The sequence below is a fragment of the Temnothorax americanus genome, unplaced genomic scaffold (assembly GCF_048541705.1).
Source record: "Temnothorax americanus isolate GAGA-0224 unplaced genomic scaffold, ASM4854170v1 Scaffold40, whole genome shotgun sequence".
NCBI classification, from domain to species: domain Eukaryota; kingdom Metazoa; phylum Arthropoda; class Insecta; order Hymenoptera; family Formicidae; genus Temnothorax; species Temnothorax americanus.
In genome coordinates, this window is record NW_027509548.1 from 1,229,860 (window position 1) to 1,253,125 (window position 23,266).

Genomic DNA, 23,266 nt, shown 5'->3' on the forward strand with positions numbered 1-23,266 from the left:
TTCTAATTGATAGATGAGTATCATTCAAGGAAGGTTGGTATTGAATTTGGCAATGATCGGTAAAAGAGTTCTTAAAAAATTTTTTTTTCCTTTTTTTTTAAATGTCTGTGGTTGTTCTAGCTTGCGCAAGTATTGAGATATCGGGCTTAATTTTTTTTTAATTGATATAGTATCGTTCAAGGAGGGTTGGTATTGAAAAATCGGTAACCCCTTTATTATTAACAATTTTTAATATTTCTATTATATTTTTCAGTCTTTTCTACCCCTATTTCATATATAATTTTTTAAGATTTGGTTGATTAGATTCAGCTTTATACGCGATCAAAGGTCCATAATTTTGCTCGCATATAAAGCTAGAGCATATAAAGCTCGCATATAAAACTAATCAACCGTTGTTTTTCGAGTTTTCGATGCCAATGTGTATTAGACATCACTTCCTCTATGAGGAAGCCAAGTGCAAATTTCTAATTTGCATAATTTTTTTGCTTGTTTTAAATTGCGATACAATGATTTTTTTAAGAGAGTTACGAGCAATCAAAGTCAAAATGCTCATTTCTTATTCAATCCGCGATAAATCAGTAACAAAAAATCGTAAAAACATTTTTAAAAAAAGATTTTGCAAGAAAAACTTTAAGCTGTCACGTTAAAAAGTCGAAAATGTTTGCAGATTTTTTTGTGCACGTAACAGGCCCACATAGTAAAAAGAAAATTTTCTATTTTGTCCAGCTCGTAGTTTTCTATATGTAAAAATTATTAAACTCACAGAAACTAAAAAATAATAGTAACCTTTCGAAAGTACAGATTTCAAGCTTTAAAAAATTCTTTTTTTTTTTAATTTAAATTTTGTTCATTTTTAACAAAAGTTACAGCTGCTTGAATTTTGCCTATTTTTAAAGATTTTAGTGTTCCTTTAATTTTTGTGAGAAGTGATACAAAGAATTGGTAATTTGTCAGAAAAAAATTTCTAGTTGAGTTTGTGAAAGTTAGTATTTAGGTAAAAGTAAATTAATTTCTTTTGTTAACTGGTAATTAGTAGAAATAAATTTTTTATTAATAAAATAATTGATAGTTTATTAAAAATAAATTACTATTTATTTGAAAATTAATAATTAGTGAAGAATAATTATTAATTTTTTCAATAATAAATAAATAGTCTCAGATAAATTACTTATATTTTACAGATTATATTAATTGGTTGAATATAAATAATTTAATATTGCAGTTAAATGTGGTTTAAAAAAGGTAATTATGAAGAAGAGGGGCTTCCTCACCAATTTGGCTAAAATTTTAATTTTGTGTATTTTGGTGCGTAAAACATGAATCTAAAGTTAAAATTGTCGCTCTCAATTAGGAAAAAAGTTATTAAGTACTAAAATTGATAGTTGCGTGGTTAGAATGTCTGTCATACCGACATGATGTAGACGCACATGATAATGCATAGTGACTTAAAAGTACATGAAGTTACAGTAATAATACAGTATAACAGCAACCTGTCCTATAATATATAATATAATCTGGCGCCTTACTTTAATTATGTGCTATTATTTGACTTTGTATTTATTATACTTTATATTTATTACCAAATTCTTTTTACTTTGTCAGTGAAAAAATTACAAAGGTTGTATCTTTGACCAAACTGACATTTAATACTCAAAATTCTTACATTAACTCGTCGTTTCGACACTGGTTTTGTCCTTATCAAGAGATTTCTATCTCATACTGTTCGCAAATTGCATTAGCCACCCACAAGGTTCTTGCAATTCTACTAACATTGTCAAATTTCTTTATTTTATTAAAAAAGTCGCACTCCAGAGCGAGCCGCAGTCATACTGTGAACGGAACCGACCGGTAACACGTCGTTCCGAATCGAAAGACAGCGACTGACTTAAATGTCAGTTTGGTCAAAGATACAATCTTTATATTTATATAGACTTTTCAAAATATACTAATTAGTTTCTGCTTCAAAAAAGCATAAACTTGAAACAACCTAGCTTCCGAAGCGCGGATTCGCTCGCGGCTGGTCAGGGTTTGGAGTAGGCGCGGAAGAAAGACACACGGCTCGGTTTTCTGGACAAATTAACAAATATTTATTCTAACTGAAAATATATACAAGCGTCGCGCGTAGATACAGGCTGCGATCGCGGGTGGAACGTTAACAAGGTTCATTCTAGTAACGGACAGTATGGTATGTACAAGCGTCGCAATTTTAGATACAGGCTGAAATCGCGGACGGAACGGTAACAAAGATTTCTGCTAAAATATGTACAGAGATTTATACAATATAGTGACGGCGCGGGATATTTACAAATAGTCCAGCAGCCACCGCCTGTTTTTTTCAGTGATTAATAACAGGCTAAATCTTCGTGAGTAGGTTCGGTTCGACAAGACGCTTAAGTTCTTCCCTGTGAAAATTCTCGATAGAGGTAGCTAATGAAGTGCACAGGTGTAAAACATGTCAATTTGGTGGGGTGTCGAAATTGTCTGACTAACAGTAAGTTTTTTATTGAAATGTTAAGATAATTGGATAATAAACTCGGAAAAACAATTGTTCTACAAAATGGATGGTTTGACTGGAGCGTCCTCCGCTCCGAATATGTCCAAATAACGAGATCATAAAAATTATTAATAAGCAGCTGATTTTTTGTATGCAGCCTAGTAAATATTTGTATAATAAAATGGCCACATAATCCTACAAATTTGGTGGTACGTTTTCCCAGTCCTACGCTTGGAAGTTGTCGATTCCACTAGGTTGTTATTAATGAAAAAAGTGTTACCGTGGAATCGACCACGGGCCGACCGGCCGGGCGGTCTCGACAGGATGTTAGGCCGAACGATGCAGTTTCCGGCGTGCATTGTTACATCACCATCCCTCCTTGAACAGCGCGAATTTGGCGTTCTATGTCTCTGGCTTTATCTCACGGATGGCACGGACGGAGCCGGTCGCATTGGATCGAATGCCATTGTTTCCCTCTGGATCGCATCTTGTGTTGGCGCGACACGTGGGCGTGGAAATGAGGCACCCAGATAATATGCCCAGGTTCCACTTTTACGGGGATCGGGGGCGGTAGTTTCGGCCTTTCTGCCCGTAAGGGTCGGACATCGGCCGGTGCTGGTTGCGGCGGAGGCGGCGCAGGGTGCCTTGCTGTGGCTGGTCCCGGTGGTGTCGTCGGGCCGGCTACTTTAATTATCTTTTTTAACTATATGGTTCAGAAAGATAACAAAAATAGAGTTAATGCTTTTTTTTAAAACAGAAAATAATGGGTATATTGAAAAGTCTATATAAATACAAAGTTAAATAATAGCACACAATTAAAGGCGTCAGACTATTATGAGAGGTTGCTGTTATACCGTACTAGTGCTGTAATTCCATGTATTTTTACGTCACTTGCATGATTATGTGCGTCTATGTCATATTGGTATAGCAGACATCCTAACCACTCAACAATCAATTTTAGAACTGTAAGCGACGGAAAAAATTAACGGAGCCAACCGGAACTCGAACTCGGGATCCTTTGTTCACACGCCTAGCACTTAGGCTGCTACCCCACGACTGCTCCACTACTACGCTAACCTCTCCGATCTCCCATCAATGGCCCTACGGCCCTAAATCTCGTACAGTTCGGCCAGCCCTGACATCACATTCGCCCCGAATGTGCCATGCCCTCCGACTGCCGAAGCCTGCAAGAATAACCTGGAGTAATACTCCACATCTTCCCAATCACACCACCCACAGGTATCCGGTGTATCGGGCAAGTCCCTTTCTAACGAGGTAACACGAGCACAATCCCACTTCTGAACTGTAAGCGACGGGAAAAATTAACGGAGCCGACCGGGACTCGAACTCGCGATCCTTCGCTCACACGCCTAGCACTTAGGCTGCTACCCCACGACTGCTCCACTACTACGCTAACCTCTCCGATCTCCCATCAATACTGGCCCTACGGCCCTAAATCTTCTACAGTACTTAATAACATTTTTCCTAAAATTAAGAGCGACAGTTTTAACTTTTTGTCTCTCTCCCTCTCCCCCTCTCTTTCTCCCTCCCCCTTTCTCTCTCCCTCTCTCTCTCTTTCTCTCTCTCTCTCTCTCTCTCTCTCTCTCTCTCTCTCTCTCTCTCTCTCTCTCTCTCTCTCTCTCCTTCTTTCCGTCGCAGTGGAAACGGGCGCTTATTCGCCCTCTTTCGAAAATCCGCATCCCATCATCTCCGTCAGACACGAGGCCGATAGCCAATCTGCCAGAGCTGTCCAAATTAATCGAACGTATTATTGTTTTTAAATGATTATTTTACTAGGCACAATCTTATTAGTATGAGACAGTCTGCCTTTCGTCCATGTCACAATACTCAATCTGCGCTACTGCGTGTCTGCGACGATATAAAAAAAGCGATTGACGGTGGGTTTATTACAATCATGATCCACTTTGATTTCAGCAAGGCGTTTGACACAGTACCTCATCTTGGACTTCTGGTTAAACTCAAAGAGCTGGGTTTTTCAGATCCCACCCTTATCTGAATCTATTCTTATCTTACCCGTTCTCAGGCTGTTGTTGATGATGAGGGTAACTTTTCTTCTTGGCTTTTTACGCTATGTGGGGTTCCTCAAGGCTCCGTACTTGGCCCACCTTTGTTCACTCTTTACATCAGCGACATTGGGAGAGTCCTGATCTATTCCAAATACATGATATTTGCTGATGATATCCAGATTTATCGTTCCTGTGCTCCGTCTGATCTCCTCCATAACCTTTACCTGATCTCCAAAGATGCAGGTGCTGTTTTCGATTATGCTATTGCCAATGGTCTGAAATTGAACCCTGCGAAATCCAAAGTCATTATTTTTGGAAGTGGAACAAATATCAATAATATCGATCTGGACTCATTGCCACCTATTATTGTCAATCATACGCCCTTGCCATATGTAAGGGAGGTGAGGAACCTTGGAGTCTGTTTCGAATCCAATCTCTCTTGAAAACATATCTCGCATGTCTCACAGAGAGTACATCATGCGTTGTATAAACTAAAATTTAATATGAATTCCCTCTCCACAGAACTTAGAATCAGGCTAGTTACGTCTCTGGTGTTACCTCATTTGGATTATTGTTGCCTTGTCTATCATAGCCTGAGCAAGGAACTTAATCTGAAGTTGCAGAGACTTGTAAATTGCTACATCAGATTTATCTATAATTTGCGGAAAGACAAGCATATAACGCAATATCGACGTCGTCTAGGATGGCTGTCCGTAGAGAATAGAAGACTATATTTTCTTGGTTGTCAGATCTAGAAAAATAGATTTTTGCGTGTTGAATGTTTCTCTTGATTCTAACTTAATTTCTGAGAATTATTCCGGAGGGACACCAACACCTGTTGCGCATGTGCTTTCTGATCTGCTTCTTTCTGCACCGTTTTTCTGAGGTGTGCGTGTTGTTAGTGTGGTACTTTGCGATCTGCGGTTGCCCTGTTATCCTGTTGGCTGACCTGCGTGGGATGCGGTTAGCGGTGCCGGTGTGATCTGATTGGCGGACCTGTGCGCGATCGATCTTGTGTATTGACATTGACAGTCGACTATCGGTGAACAAAACTTTACGTGTTTCTTGTGTCGGGGTTAGCTAAAGCTGAATTCACATGCAGCCTACGTGTTTCAAGTGTAGAAAGTCGATTGCTCATAGGTCGATTGAGTGCAGCGGGTGTAGTAGAGCGTTTCACCCTGGTTGCATTAGGTCTTATTCAGTGTCAAGATACGCTGACTCGTGCTGTATATCTCTATTATCGTCACTGGATATACTCCCTCTTACACCTACAACTGATAATACTGCGCGTGTATTTGAGTTTGATAATATGGCCTCTTCTGCTGACTCGCGTACTCAGTCGACCCCACCGCCTGCGACGAATGAGCTTTTGTTAAGTCTGATCGAGCAGATGAAGCTGTCTGACTCAAAGATCTCTGCGTTTATTGACCATCAGCAGAGAATTAATGAAGATATTACTCGGTCTGATCTTAGAATCTCAGCCTTCATTGAGAGTCAGCAACGAACTAATGAGGTAATTAACAGTAAGCTCGATCTAATTAATAGCTTATCCGAGACTGTAGCTAATAACACTCAGCGAATTTCCTCCTTGGAACTCGAGAACGCGGCCCTTAAGAGGGAACTGCAAGAGCTAAAAACGACTCGCTTGGATCGGCAGGATGACAATGCCAGCGAGATTATCGTGTCTGGGTTGCCGGAACCGCTTTCTGTTACTCCTTCTGCAGTTGCTCGTAACGTGCTGGTTGCGCTCGGTGCTCCAGATATTTCGCCTCATATCCTGGACGTAAAAGCTGTCCGTAGATCTCTCCCTGACTTTGCTTCTACTCCTTTTAGTGCTTCTGTAGTTAAGAACTCGCTCATTATCACTGTGACCTCTAACTCTGTCCGTGATTTAATAATTTCGGAGAAGCGAGCTAAGGGTGTCCTTAAGCAGGGAGAGATCTGCGGAAATGACTCCAAAACCGTCGTTCACATTAACGAACTACTCTCTAAGGATTGCTATGAGCTGCTGCAGCAGACAAAGCGTTTAGCTAGGGAGCGGTCATTTAGATATGTTTGGGTGAGGCATGGACGGATCTGCGTGAGACAGTCTGACGGTTCGCCTGTTATCTACATTGATTCTAGTGCAGATCTGACTCGCCTTGATTGACCGTGCCGGACACATCCGCAGAAGCGATCAAGTCGTGACGAATCTGAAATTCGAGTTGCGCAGTTCAATGCTAACTCCCTTCGTGGTCACATCGAGCTTGTCAGGCTTCACTTCGAGTCTAACCCGTATCACATTGTCTCAATTTCCGAAACTTGGCTTCATGGAGGTATTTCAGATGAGCTTGTGGCCTTAGATGGCAATTTTTTGATTCGCCACGATTGGGTTGGACGTATGGGTGGGGGCGTAGCCTGCTACATCCATCACTCACTCAAGGCTAGGCTGATTGCGACCTCTGCTGCAACTCATATTAATGCCCCTGAATTTCTTATGATCGAGATTTGACTGCCATGTAATGAAACTGTTTTATTTGCGTCAGTATACAGAAGACCGAAGGGATTTCTCTTTCATGATTTTGCTCAAGCACTTACTAATATCTCACATCTCTACAAGAACATTATCATAGGTGGCGATCTAAATTGTAACTTACTGACAAATAGTTTTGAAGCTAACTTCCTGCGTGATTTCATGTCTAGTCTATTCATGAGTATTATTCAATCCGACGCCACTTATCATACGGCTACCTCTGACTCATGGCTAGATGTCCTAGCGGTGGATAATTGTGAGAAAGTCCTTAGATTTTACAAATCCGAATGCCCGTTCATTGCGGGACACGATCTAATTGAACTGTCGCTTTCACTGGGCACGAAGTTAGTCGCAGAGCGTACCATGGTAAGGCGCTGTTATCGAGCTATTGATGCTGATGAATTCCTTGACCATCTTCAGTCCTTAATTAAGAGTCCTGAGGTTTTGGCTTGTGTTAGTGCTACATCTGATTGCAGTAATGTTCGTTACGACCAATCGTCTGTGTCTCTAGTTGATAGATTTTGCTCTGTACTGTCTGAGACTGTTCTCAATACTCTTGATGTGGTTGCATCAGAGCGTGATTTTATCATTAAAAAGCCCCCTGTGCGGTGGCTTACAAGCGATCTTAAGTCCAGAATTCGCATTCGCAACCAGGTTTACAAGCGTGCTAAACGTTCAAACAGCATACTTGGTTATTTCTTATACAGACAATTTTGTAACCAGCTCAACTTGGATATTAAACGTGTCAAAAGTGAGTTTCAATTTAACTCTCTTAAAACCATTACCGACCCTGCAAAATTGTGGAGAGAGTTGGCACGTCTGGGTGTTGTGAAGTCTTCTTTAGTATCTCCTCTACATTATTTCACACCTAGTCAATTGAATGCACACTACGTCTCTGTTTCTGATGCTCATTTGCCTTGCTTATAAGAGGACTTTATTTCTGCTATTGCTCGTGTCACTTGTCCATCCGAACGTCCTCAGTTTGCTTTTTCTGCGATTACGCCTCTCACGATCTTTCAACTTATTTCTGCGAGACCACTTCATTCTTATGCGACAGGTGTGGATGGTATTCCTCTCTACATATTGCGGTTGGCGTGGCCTGCAATTTCGTCTTGTTTAACTGCTCTTTTTAATTACTCCTTAGAACAGTCATCTTTTCCGTCTCAGTGGAAGAGGGCGCTCATTCGCTTTCTCTCGAAGACTTGCATTTCCTCATCCCCATCTGACACGAGACCGATTGCAAACTTGCCTGAGTTGTCTAAAATACTTGAACGTATTGTTGCCTCACAGATTGCTGAATATTTAACTAAGCATAATCTTATCAATACGAGACAGTCAGCTTTTCGTCCGTATCATAACACTCAGTCTGCGCTTTTGCGTGTGTGTGACGATATAAAGAAAGCGATTGACTCTGGACTTGTTACAATCATGATCCTTTTTGATTTCAGCAAGGCGTTTGACACAGTATCACATCTCAGACTTCTGATTAAACTCAAAGAATTGGGTTTTTCTGACCCCACTCTTATCTGGCTTTACTCATACCTTACCGGTCGCTCTCAGGCTGTCGCTGATGATGAGGGTAACCTTTCCTCTTGGCTTTTTACTCTGTGTGGTGTTCTGCAGGGCTCTGTCCTCGGTCCACCTTTGTTCACACTCTTTACATTAATGACATTGGTACAGTCTTGATATATTCCGACTACATGATATTTGCTGACGATATTCAAATTTATCGTTCATGTGCTCCTTCCGATCTACTCCACAACCTTAACTTAATCTCCAAAGATGCAAGCGCTATTTTCGATTATGCAAATGTCAATGGTTTGAAACTGAACCCTGCAAAATCCAAAGTCATTATTTTTGGCAGTGGAATAAATATCAACAATATTGATCTGAATGCATTACCACCTATTATTGTTAATCACACGCCTTTGCCATATGTAAGTAAGGTGAGAAACCTTGGAGTCTGTTTCGAATCGAATTTCTCTTGGAATAAGCATGTCTCGCATGTCTCGCAGAGAGTTCATCATGCGTTGTATAAATTGAAATTCAGTAAGAATTCTCTTTTCACCGAACTTAGAATCAAGCTGGTAACATCTCTTGTACTACCCCACTTAGACTACTGCTGCCTTGTCTATCATGGCTTGAGCAAGGAACTTAATCTGAAGTTACAGAGACTTGTAAACTGCTGTATCAGATTTATCTTTGATTTGCGGAAAGACGAGCATATAACGCAATATCGACGACGCCTAGGGTGGCTGTCCGTAGAAAATAGAAGATTGTATTTTTTTGGCTGTCAGATGTATCGTATTATCTACATGGGCTCGCCAGCATATCTGAGTGAACTTTTTACCCCGCTTAGCCCATCGCTCAGAAGATCCACTCGAATTGCAAATTCTTCTTCGCAAACCTTCCATATCCCAGCTTTCCAAACGGAAATATATAGAAGTTTCTTTCAGATATTGGCCATCTATTTTTGGCACTCTCTCCCGGACAATATTACATCAGCTACTACTATTGCAGCTTTTAAGAATCTCCTCCGATCCTACCTGTTGTCATCCGAATTTTCAGACTAAGTTCCTTAGATATTTTAGCGTGTAGTTGTGTATAGAGTACTCGTAGTATTCTCTTCTCCTAGTATTACCTGCGTTCGATTTTGTTGCATTGTGTTTCTTTAATTTTAAAGATTAAAAGATTGATCGTATTAGTATGTTTTTTTATGAAAAACATCCGCTATTTCTCTTTTCTTGGTATTTGTTACTTTGTGGAGTATTATAGCTTCTGACCAATTAAAATTATGTCCATATGAGACTCAATGTTTACTTATCACAGAATGATTATTTTTATGTTTTGCTTCCTCATAGAGGAAGCTTTGTTTTTGTGAATTTCGTATATGAACCTTTAATTGCGTATAAAGTTGGGTCTAATCAACAAAATTTAAAAAAATTATATATGAAATAAGAGTAGAAGAAACCAACGAAGAGATTGATTTTTGAGTTTTTTCTGCCAATATGTTCAGATTGTTGTAAAACGTCGAAATATTGCCTAAAAATAATATCCGTATGTATGTGTGTATGTGCACATTTGATGTTGTGGTTGCTCTACCTTCTGCAGATATTGAGATATCGGGTTGTTTTTTTTTTTAATCGATAGAGTATCATTCAAAGAAGGTTGGTATTGAATTTTGCAATGATCGGTAAAGGGGTTTTTTTTTTAAATTTTTGTATTTTTTTAGAAATATCCGTGGTTGTTCTAATCTTTGTAAATTTTGAAATATTGGGCTATTTCTATTTTTATTATATTCTTCAGTTTTTTCTACCCCTATTTCATATATAATTCTTTAAAATTTGATTTATTAGTTCTCGTGTTACACACATTTGAAATTTCAGAGAATTTGTACATACATAAAAACTTTATAAAGCTGGGTCTAATTAACAAAATCCTAAATAATTATATATAAAATAGGAGTAGAAAAGACTGAAGAATACAATAGAATTAGAAAAGTTGCTAAGAATATAATAAAACTATAAATAGCCCAATATTTCAAAATTTGCCACACATATTTCACATATAAAAAAAATTATAGACCTTTGATCGTGTATAAAAATGGATCTAATCAATCTTAAATAATTAAATATGAAATAGAGGTAGAAAAAAGACCTAAGAATATAATAAAAAAATAGAAAAAAATTTTTCAATATAATAAAAAAGTGTAAAAATTAGAAATTGTACATTGCTTCCTATGTACAAATTCTCCGAAATTTTAAAAAGCTATATCTCAAGAACAAATTTTTAATTTTTCGGGAAATAATACGTAATTTTTTACCGTCACTTATCGGAAAAACGAAAATGATTCAATAGCATGAAACTTGAGTAGAAAAAGATTTTAATTTTTCGGGAAAGAAATAATACGTAATTTTTTACGGTCACTTATCGGAAAAACGGAAATGATGTGTATAAAATGTACATGTAATTGAATTTTTTGACGATCGGTGAAGAAATTACCGATTTCTGCTTAAAAAGTGTATAAGATGTACAGTTGGGGACAGAAAGGTTGTCCGGTTGAGTTTCAGAACGTACCCCATTTGGAAGTGGATGAGCATTAATGCACACAGCTTGATTCATTATAAAAGCAGACAAACAAGATGTCAAAATAATTGGTAATTGCTGACATAGTGGATGGATATTAAATACAAATAGGATGCATTCCGAAATTCAACCGGGCAACCTTTCTGTCCCAAACTGTACATGTAATTTTATATACTCTTACGGAAAAAACACCTATTTTGGTGTAAAAATACCATCAAAATTATAACCTTCCAGTGTGCGCTAAAAGTTCTAAATATCGCGTAACTGTGTCAGTCGAACATTAACTGTCTTCGTGTGAACGTGCTCTGTATCGGAAATCACATAATGTTTTATACGACATGTAGACGATTGGGTGGAAATACTTATTAATCAAACGACCATCGCTGAATATTACACATGTGAATATTTTAAAGATTATAACTTTAATTTATTTGACACATATACTTTACATTTCACTCATTTATGGTTTCGTATTACAGTTTATCAATTATGAAGATTTTTGTGAAAATCTTTATAACAAAAGTTGTCTAATGTGATAGTGTTGGCCGTTTTATATTAGATAATGACTTAACATTTTTCATGTATAATTATGAGATGACTAAAAATTGACCGCGTACTAAATTGTTTATAGATCACTTGAGAAGGACCCAAACTCCGAGGGTCGAAACGTCATGACGTTTATTTTTAATTTTTTTGCCAAAGGTTGTCGAAATAAATACTTCTTTTGTTATTAAATGTTGGCGGAACAAATTATTTATTGTATATAAATAATTTAATTATTGCAGTCCACTTTTCACCTTTCTTCTCCTCTATTATTCTCTCTTCGCCTTTACCTACTTCTTCTCTCTCTTTCTTCCGATTATTTCTTATCTCTCCTTCGTATCCACTGTCTTCACTCTCTCCACTCTCCCCCCTCCGCTCTCTTCTTTTCGCCTTCCACTCGGTTCATTCCCTCCTCTATCCTTTCACCGATCTTCACTCTCTACGGTCTCCTCTCGCCTCTCTTTGCTCATCCCTTTTTACTCTCCGTATTCCTCTCTCTCCGTTCCCCCCCCCCCGCCTTTCTCTCTCCTTTTTCTTGCCGTGTGTCGGCCGATCTGCCCAGCTCACGCACGCTCGACACCTCCTCTTCTTCCTCGTTCTACTTCTCTGTCGCTTTCTCTCCTTCTCTTTCTATCACCTGTCTGTGTGGCCGGCCCCCTCGATCGTACAATCTATCGATCTGTCGAGACGACTCGCCGCTCCGTTCCGCATCTGCCGCGCCACCATCGACAATCCCTCTGTCTCGTGTCAGGTCGATCGATCGCCCGATCGATACTCCATGCTGCCAACTCGCTCAGCTCCTTCGTCATTTAACCTGGGCTGCTACTTCCGTTCCTTCAATCCCGCCCTTCTCCTTAACCTCACTTTCCACGTGCCTCTTCATCAACGTTTCCCGTCTCCTCCAGACTACCTTTTGCTTCACCTCCAATCTCCCGTCTTCCTTTCGCACTCCCCTATCTACTCTCTTCATCCAACATTTTCCTCACATCTTAAATCTCTCCCTTCATCTCCTTTCACTCTCCTACCACTTATCCGCTTGTTCCCTCGCCGAAAGCTCCCCTTTACGTTCAGATGACTTAAGTAATATATATTTCAAAAAAATATTTAAAATCTTTAAATTGCACCAATTACAAAGAAAATATATACGTGTATATATTGTTTCAAAAAATAATTGTTGTGCAATTATTTTTAAAAAATAAAACCTAAGTAAGGTGAATGTACCAATAACGGGCCATGTTCCATTACCTGGCCATTGACGGACATTTTATTTTTTATTAAGCTATATACATAAAGTTAGAGCAAACGTGGCGTAGCAGACAGCGCACTAGTCTGCTAAACCAAAGATCTCAGGTTCGAATCCAGTCCTGGTAGAACTAAAATAAATAAAAATTGTATCGCTTGTCTCTCCTCCTCGACGAAGTGGCAGCCCGTCAGGAGTATCCCTTGCCTAGAAACCCCCTCTACCTTGCCGTTCGGATTCGGCGTTAAATTGTAGGTCCCATATGTGCTTGTGTACAACCTGCGTGCGCACCACAGCACATGACGTGACTTTGAGGGAGATCTAAGTCCGACTCGGACTGTTGCGCTATTGGATTGATATACGTAAAGTAAGAAAAATATTTTTGCTGATTTATGTTATTTGGTTATTCAGTGTCTTATATACTTAGAACTTGATCCGTTCACTCGTTATCGAGATCTCAACATCTCGAGTACTCGCAATCCATCGCGTTGCGTAAAAGAGTTACGGTCGGTCTCGCTCCGCGTATACTTAGCGCTAAAAAAATTATGCCACTAAACATTTTGTTTAAAATATTTAGAAGATTGTTTGAATTATTATAGTCAAATGCACCGTGAGTTTTGTAACGATTACGACGATGTCCTCTCGGTCTCGCCGGCCGAGGAGGAGCGCGCCGTCACTTTTCTTCACTAAATATTTCCAAAATCGTTAATAGTACTAATGATACAGACTGGTAGTTCGACCGGGTATTTTCGCTAAAGCTCGATATGGGCGCCAGGTGCGAATACGCGCACCACGTTACTCAAAATCTCAAATCTAACGCTAAATCCGCGAATACCTCAGTATCTCAATATTTCAATATCTCGATATCTCAATATCCCGATAGCTCAAGATCTCAGGTGTGAATTTTTGGTGACTTTAGATCGCTGTTAGATCTCGGAGGGGAGGAAGAGGGAGCGCAACGCAATTAGCACACACAAATAACAAGAATAACAAATGTACTGTATTTGAAAGAAAAGGTTACTTCACAGAATAAATCGGAAAGTTACTTTAGAATGAATCAGTGAATTACAAGTTTTCTCTCGAGTATTTTGCTGCGAAACGCGGAAATTAACAAGATACAATAACGCGGAAATTAACCTAAGAACGCAACTAACATCGACCGCTATAATGGATTGCCGCGGATTACACGGATGCAACGTACAAGACGCAGTTACACGAACGCAATACACAAGACGCAATTACATAAACGCGATATGCAAGACGCGATTACACCAACGCAATACACAATACGCGATTACACGATACCTATGCGCGACGACTTCCCAACTGCCAAATCGCTCCCAAATGACCGGAGACAAAGCGCTGCCCGGGCCGAGCGGAAGAACAGGCGGGCGCTTTTGCGACGGTAGAGTGGCGCGAGGTCGCGACTTACGAGATTTCGTTACTCGAAGATCTGATCGAAGGTGGTCGTCGTTGTCGAATGGAACTGCCACCTTGTGAATATTCCGTGTCACGCACCTTCAGGCTGGTTACCTGAGGATCTCGAGTGGCGTTTGCACTGATTCTCTTCGACGGAGCCTTCGCTGACTCTCACTTGAAAAATTCGCGACACAAGACGAGCCCGCGCCTCGAGGCAGGGCCTTATATTGCTGAGCGCGGCGCGGTACGGGGGTAGGAGGAGAGCCCCCGGGCCGTGCGTATCAAGTGCAAGCGTCGCTCGGTACAGGAGTCTTCCTTTGCTTCCTATATTGTTACGGATAAATTTGAATAGATAACTTAACTACTACGCAGGGTTGCTTCTACTTCGATCTAGCTTATGATCCTAGGCTTCTAGGCAGTCTCTAGCGCGGGGGAAGGCGAGCGGTTAGCGTCGGCGCTGTCGCTGTCGTTGCTGATGCACATCTGTACCGTTTCTGATAATAATTCGTGATTGATTCCGAAATTCTTTTACTGTAACTCGGAGAGAGTTTGTAATTAATTATTTCTAGCGGTTAGAAGCGAGGCGTATTCGCCCTGGGAAGGTGCTGATGACAGCATCCGTATCGAGATAACCGGCTCGGGCGAGCGTGAGAGCGTCTGGCTCTCCGCGCGCCTTCTCGGAACTGTTGACGACATGCATTCCTTAACATTATTATTAATCTATTGCCAAGCCGTTATAAAAGGTTATTAGCTATTGTCCCTTTAAGTTGTATCTACGCGGATCGCGAGCTGCATCCAGCTTACATAACCGGTCAGTGTAATTGTTTATTACAACTATCCCTGAGACGGGGTGATAATCGTGTGTGTGTTGTCGGGTGTGTGTGGTGGTCTATTATGCCGTCATACGTACAGGAGGCTATCGTTACCGTTACACCGGTTATGAATGAAAATAATGAGAAGTTAACGAAACTTATTCGAGGGGTACATGCGATGCACGTGCCGAAACTTGCACTGCGATAGCGTCGTATACGTGTGGTAGCTTCTTTACTTCATGGCTGTATCGTCGTGAGGCGGCTGGCTCGGAATTACGCCCGTTAATCTACGCTAATAAGGATTGATCGATCTACAGCTACGTAGCGAAAGCAAAACATAAGATGGCGAACTGCGAGAGTACGCGCGCGCGTGGGCAAGCGCGTAGTGCAATAATAATAGCGTTTTTTCTTGGCTGCACTATTGCCCACTAGTGCAACACTAGTGCAACATTAATGCAACGCTATTGGGTAGTGCAGGGCAGTGCAGGGCGATAGTGCAGCCAAGAAAAAACGCTATAAGTAACAATACTAGGGTGCGTTCAGAAAGTCACCCGGGGTACACTAAACTCACCCGAAGTGGTGGGAGATGGGCGTGTCTATTTGACACGCCCAGAGAACTGAGCGCGTAATTTAAATTTGATATTATTTCTATTGATATTTGCATCGAATATTTATATACATCAGTGAAAAAAAATATGCTAGAATAATAATAAATAGTAATTTACACTGTGATTTTTATAGTAGGTCTGTTCATTTTCGCTGCATTTCTGAACTAGTGCAATGGGTTATACGGGGTCTATAAAGGTGAAATTTCATGGGCAGTGAAAAGCAGCAGCAGATCGTACTGATTGGCTACAAAAAAGAGAAGTTCTCGAGTTTCTAGAATTTCTCTATTTTGTAGCCAATCAGTACGATCTGCTGCTGCTTTTCACTGCTCATGAAATTTTACCTTAATGCGAGTCGTAAGTCATAAGTCGTAAGAAATTGACCAATTAAGTCGAATTTGAGGAGAATAATCGACTGCAATTAGTCAGTTTCTTATTCGCTCTGTGCGTTTGGTTGGAGGGGATAGCACGAGCTACGAAAGCGCTCGGGTGAGAGAATAGTGAACTCAGGGTGGAATATTTTCCTATTCAACTAGACGTATTATTATTAAAAATGGGTCATCGTAGTTGTTGCGTCAGAAGTTGTAAGAATAATGAACTGAAAAAAAATTTTTTTTCAATATAACTTGTATGAAAAAGTAACTTTATTGAATCTACATTTTTTACTTTTTATTACAGACATTTTTCAAAGCAAAATTTAATTAACAGTAGTTATTATTTATTGTTTTCTGATATAAAAAATAGAAGTTCCAGTAATTAAAGTGACATAAATACCGCTGTGCAGTCAACCTCCAATTATGTAGTAACAATCATAGATTATGGCGCGTATAGCAATTTTTACTTACCGAAATTATTAACAGTAAAATGTAAAAAAATACACTGCATCTATTGCACAAGAAGCTTTGGTAATAATCAACATATAATAATAGGTCTGTTTTCTGTCGCTGCACTGCTGAACTAGTGCAGCCTAGTACAGTAAGTTAGAGTGAAACAAAATGTACTTGTTTCACTCTAACTTACTGCACTAGGATGCACTAGTTCAGCAGTACAGCAACAAAAAATAATATACATATCTCATATCTCATCGTTGTTTCCACTTTTATTGCATGGCGATAGCGGTAGATGGCGCTGAAACGCACGGAGCGAATAACTTACGACTTACGACTCGCATTGTAGACCCCAAAATATATTTGTTTCGTTCTAACTTATTATTGCATTAGTTCAAAAGTGCATCGAAAATGAACAGGCCTAGTATTTTATACAAAAAATTGTATACATAATTTTATACAAAAACTACATTATAATTAATTATAGATACTATTTTTGCCTTCTTAAAGGCTAATATTGCGCCAAGAAAAGTTTATTATATTTTATATTAAATGACATTACATTGACCACCTAAATAGTATAATTATGTTTCTAATATATCAAATTTTGTTTCCAAATAAAATTGAAAATTCAAGTAATAAATGGTACAAATAGTATAAATTCCTTTATTATGCATTTCTTTATACATATAGTTTTAGAGTATACCGATATACTCGTCAACAATAAAATCCCTTTATTCGCTGTACAAATTGAATAATTTTAATTTATATCGTTCTGCTGTGCTACGATGAATTTTTTGGTATAACTAGTGCATTAGCAACAGCAATATAGCATCGAAACAACGTTGCTGTTGCAACAATTAATTTAGGATATAAATGAAAAAATTGCAAACACCATACATGAGTTATTGCAACTAATGTGAATGACGGTGGTAAAAAAAAGAAAAAAAGGGGGAGTGAATTAAGTTCTATTGTTACATAATATGATCGAGCAAGAAGAGTATATTGCTTTACCAATATATGTATATATTTGTGAAATATATACATATATATTTTTAGTAGCCCTTAATAGTCGCCTAATCTGCCCCTTAACATATAAATCGATAGGGCAGAGTTTAAGTATTTGAAATGAAGAGTACTCTAAATGTTTTTTCCCTTAAACATAAAATCATTAAAAATTCTATACTCCTTAGTATACACTTGAAACAATTCATAAATACGCTGCGCCTATAATTAAGTTTACCTTACAAAAGTGCGAGCCCACAGTTACGTAAGCTTCTCAGACATGCATTCTTGTCTACAGATAAGGGATAGATTATGTATCCCTTAGATTTTTAGCATTGCTTATGTAAAAACATAGATTTTATTTCTCTTTGTCAGCTTGTTACATAATAATGAGAACACTAATTAGCTAAACTTTTGAGCTGAACATTAATAAATCATTCGCAAGCGTTAATAGATGAGTACTCATTTGGTTCGCCTTTTGTGTAATTCATTTAATTCATCAAATTAATAATCATCAAAGCTGTATTTATAATGTTATCTAATAGCAGAAATTGAAAAATCATATAACACTGTGTAATATGTATTATTTAAATCATATAAGCTAATCGCACTGAAATAACGTATGTTTATATGTGACAACGTAACTTAAGTTATATAAATATAATCAACTGAAATGCTACAATATCTTTAACTAATGATATAGTGAAGCGATTTACAAATAAAAAAACTAGCGCGACAAAATATTTGTAACTAAATTCGGATTGTGGATTTACAAAATGAAAATTGCGTGTGCGATGCTTTCATGGTTTTTAAAAACTTCTCCTTTACAAAATGTCCGGTGCAACTAAAAAATACCGCTCGAGTCGATAATCATTATTACACGTGTTAAGACTACAAACTAGCAACAAGAAACTCGTAACTTCGAAAATCGTTTTTGCAAAATTGTATTATTACGTACGTCATGCGACATGGCAGAAACCGAAATATTTCTGCATTTGATTACAAAATGCATCCATCATTCACGCAATATCGTTCTATATACAAGCTAGAAGTACATAAACAAGGTTGTAGTTAAACTGCGATAAAAAGTAATCGTCTTATTTAGTACTCTAAAGGCCACGTGTCATTTTATACACTTGAAATTATCTTTAAAATTCTTACGGTACTGCAAACACACATTGCAATTATAGAATCTCCTTCCTTTCTCTCTTCCTTTTATTACGCGATCACAAGATTGTGTCTGACCTACAACAACTATTTTATATTAAAAAGTAAGAAAAGAAAGAGATACCACACCTTCCTAAATTGATGAATCTGTAATCTTTTATAACTAGATTAAAAGATCATGTTGTTACATGCTTCTGATATCCGAACTGATAGAAATTCAATTTTAGTACTTAATATATAATACAAACGTTATAAAGTTACAACGTTATACGTTGAGTGCGGTTGAACGTGAGAGTGAGTTTGTCGATCATCTCTCCGGCGTTCTTGGTGGCGTTGTCCATGGCCGTCATACGGCTGGACTGCTCACTGCAGGCGCCTTCCTTCATCGAGGCGAGCGAGAATTCCAGATAGCTCTATATTACTTCCTCGTCAAGTGAATCATACACCGACAACTTCGGTACAGTAACCACCGCATTCTTATCGAACAATGGTAGATCATCAATCACGTACGATACCACGGACTTGAACTTGTTATATACTATGGGTCCAGAGCCGAAGGAATAACTGTAAAAGAGTAGCCATTATTTATATTATTTATACGACGTTTAAAAAGAATTTACAACTTATATATTCAAAAGAATTTATAGTAAAAAAATTTATAGTGAATAATCTCAGCTAATACTGCAAATGAACTATTTAAATTGTATAATTAGTTGCGTTGTGCTATCTGGGATACCTTTAATTTTTCTTCAAGACATCAATTAACTGACCCATGCGAGCATCCATAGACTCGATACTCTTCCGTGCAATTTCAAGTTGCTCCTCACGCTGTTTCTGCTTCTCGGCATCAGTGGTTCTTCGATATTCCATCGACTCCACCCTCCACTCTCTAATTTCATCGAGAACGTCGGATTTACTTTTCTTTTTCTTTTTCTCAGGTTCTTCTTTACAGTCTACATCCGTGCACATTTTATCCAGAACGGGACGCCTGTTGGAGGCCAGTGCAACGGGCTTGACGCATGGCTTTTTGCCTAAAATTTCATCTAATTCTTCATAAAATGGGCATGTCTTGGCCTCTGCACCGGACTGCATATTGTTGTCTTTGGTTTCAGTGTATTTTCGCTTTAACTCTTTCATTTTATTTTTACACTGATCTAAAGAATAATGTGTCTTTTTAAGTGTATTTAGTTCCTCGGCAACTATTTTCCATACATCATTGTTTTTCATTGAATTGTTTGCGAACAATTCTTGATTCGCAGACCAGAAGTGTATGAGGCTTCTTACAACCAACTGATCTGTCCATATTGCAACTGCAAAACAAAAATGTTATCAGTAAATGCAACATGACAAAATATATGTTTTAATTTATATAATATAGGTAGTAATAATGATAGCAATAAACTGATTTTCACCATTTGAAGCAGTTTGGGTTTTGCTTTTCTTCGGTTGTGAATTGCCTTCAGGTGGAAGAACAGTAGATAAAGTCGAAGGTTGAACAGTAGCAGCTTGTTGATTATCCTCATTTTCTTTTGAGTTGTCGAGAAAAGGACTGTGCTCACAGTCAGTTGTACTGCTCATGCAGGCCTCTGTATCAGGCAAGCAGACCTCGATCAAACTCTGATCTAATGTAACAAAACATTGTATTATATATTGTATGATATATTTCTTAATATTTATATGTACCTTGTAGATTTATAGCAATGTTATATCCTCTAACGCTCCGCATCATGTTCCCTGCTACGTCTCTGAGATACACATGCAGGCTTGGATTAAAAACGGGAATCGTAGACATATTTTTTTATGCGTCACAAATGCACGCTGATACAATTGTCGTTTAATACTAATTGTGTTTTGTTAAAACAATGGTGAAAATAGAATCAGAAGTATCAAACAATAGTGTTTAGTAAAAACCGAGAGATGGCGCCATTCGTTTGGGTGAAAAGGGTATAGTCTGAAAGATGTTGTTACAAAAGAAGAAATAAAACTGCCCATTTTAATTGTAAAATTAATTACTCTATAAAATGGACAATTAATTCGTAATTAATTAATCAGTTTGGAAATTGCAGTCTAAGTCTCATTACTTTCAGACTATTCTGTAATAATAATAATAATAATAATAATAATAATAACAGAATGATTTAATTACCTTCGAAATGCAGACTCTACACTCGTGAACGTGCACCGCATTTCGCAGAATGTGGAAGGCAAAGTGCATCTTGTGATTATCGAAAATTTGACCGGCCCTTTCAATTTCTTTGCACGTTACTTGTATGATGACATGTATCAGCGCGAGCGTATTTGGCGTTTTCCTTAATCCACTTCCCGGTTATATCGTCGTTAATGTTAAAGACTGTGCGGCTAAAACATTACAACACAATTTAAAAAGATTGCATATTATATATGTTCAACAGAGAAATCGTATACCTTTCTCAAAGTTATTAATCATAATTAAATAAAGTGTAGGTTTTTAAACGTAATCTTACCAACGTTACATTTCGTTGTGAATGTCGCTAGCAATTTTAAAGCAGACGTTGACACTGTTTTATTTAACGCTATTCAGGCCCATAACTTGTGCACACGTCCGCTAAGCCCTCTTTCGTCAGGGTTTCTTTAACATGTACATCTCCGCACATTAAGTTCATCAGAGGTATGAAGGTACAATTCACATCGTGCAACAAAGGATGAGTCTGTGCAATAAAAATAAGATAGGTTTTTACAAATTCATACAGGAAATTATGATCGAAATTCCATGTATTAAAGTCTTTCCCTGCCTTTTTCTCCGCTTGCTTTTTGAAAAGCTCAAACGGTTGAAGATTCAGCTTGACATACAATTCTTTTAGGATCATCAACGCGGTCTCGGGAAGATTACCCCGTATGTCGCTCGCTTTGCCTTCTTCGACACGCATAGTAGATTAGTAAGGGCACCTACAATAAGATCTTTATCTTCCGATTGTTTGCTGCTCTTTTTGGATTTCGTGTAACTATGAGCGATGAAAAGATGCAGTAACAGTTCACATAATTCGCCTCTTATGGTAGTTTGTCCTTGATCTGGTAGCTGATCGTCTTTCGTACGCAAATCTTTCTCGCTCTCGTTTGATTTTCTTGAATGCACATTCGCGTCTCTTATTGATAATTTGTTGACGTTCGATATATCTCGCAAACCACTATCTTTGCTTTCGATCGAGACATGTGCCACATTAGTATTGAGCACGGTTTGTAATAGAAAGGTACCGCTTCTTCCCAAGGAATTTTTTTGAATCTCGTGGGACAGTAAAAAAGGCACTAATGGCGCTCATTCTCAGATCTGTCGTAGAGTCCTTTATCGCAAGACAAATGGAAGCCAGGACCGTTTCAGGCCCGCACAATTATAACGCGCTTTGAATGGCTTCTTGAATGGGAAAATGTTGATCCTCTGTTAACGAAAGCACAGCCACGAAGTTGTAGATTTCCGTCCAAAGTCTGTTACGCAGATATATCAGGTGCAGTTCGGCAGACTCTAAGGAGATTAATATATGGAACGTTGTTTAAAAATTAAATTATACATTTTGTGACAAATAAATGTTCAAATACATACGGTATAAATCGATATTTAAGAAGCAAAATAGAATATAAAGCGAGTCCGGGGAAAAGAGTACGACGGCTGCGTACTTGTTGCTATGCGTGATGCAATTTGTTAAAACTGTGCAGATGCTGATGTACATTTCCAGCGTATCAAAATAATGACTCAGACTCTTCCTTCCTGCTCCTGATATCCTTCGAAATCTTAGTCAAACACCTTAAAACGAGAAATCAAATGAGACAATATAGGTGAAAAAAAGATAATCCAGCGTTATAGATTTTTCTACATACATACTTACCCGAATAAATACTTATATATCGATGGAATATTCGTAGACTTGTCGTACAACCTGGTGTTGTCCGACAAATATTAAATTATTCAATAAATTACAAGCAGCTGTAATAAGCGAAGGCGTCGCTATTGATTGCAAAGGATTGTCTACATCTGTTATTTCCGAAACTCTGCCGGAAACTGTAAGAGAAATAAAGAATTTTAAAAAATATAATTAAAAAGAAAAGTTATAGTATATAACTAAATAATATAATTACAGAGTTGTAATTCATCCTGACAATTGTATAAGTGCGATACGGTGCGCGGTACCAATGAAGTGCAACTAGATTACAAATTTGCCGTTGTTTCCTTGACATTCCGACTCTTCCGCATCTAAAGTAGTCGACGTATAGATATTTGAACACAGAACGCTGATTTCATGATAGATGTTGCATTGCTCGGCATGTATCAGGATAGCTTGTGGTTGTAAAGAATCATCCTGTATAAAAATATAATTTTCTAAAGTATGTACATAGCTTCAATTTGTATTTCAGCAATTTAGAAACGTAAGAAAATATGAGTATCGTCTATATAATATTAATTAAGATAGAGAAATTTAACACATTTTAAGACTAATGCTTTCTCGACGTTTACGATTTAATAATATATCGTGCTCTCACACTTACACATTGAAAAGTCA

The 23,266-nt window shown here is 38.2% G+C and overlaps 1 protein-coding gene across 3 annotated transcripts in view; it reads left to right on the forward strand.

Moving 5' to 3' along the window:
- LOC143902823 (uncharacterized) overlaps window positions 1-23,266 on the forward strand; it is a 243,254-nt gene that overhangs the window by 95,564 nt on the left and 124,424 nt on the right. The window lies entirely within an intron of this gene.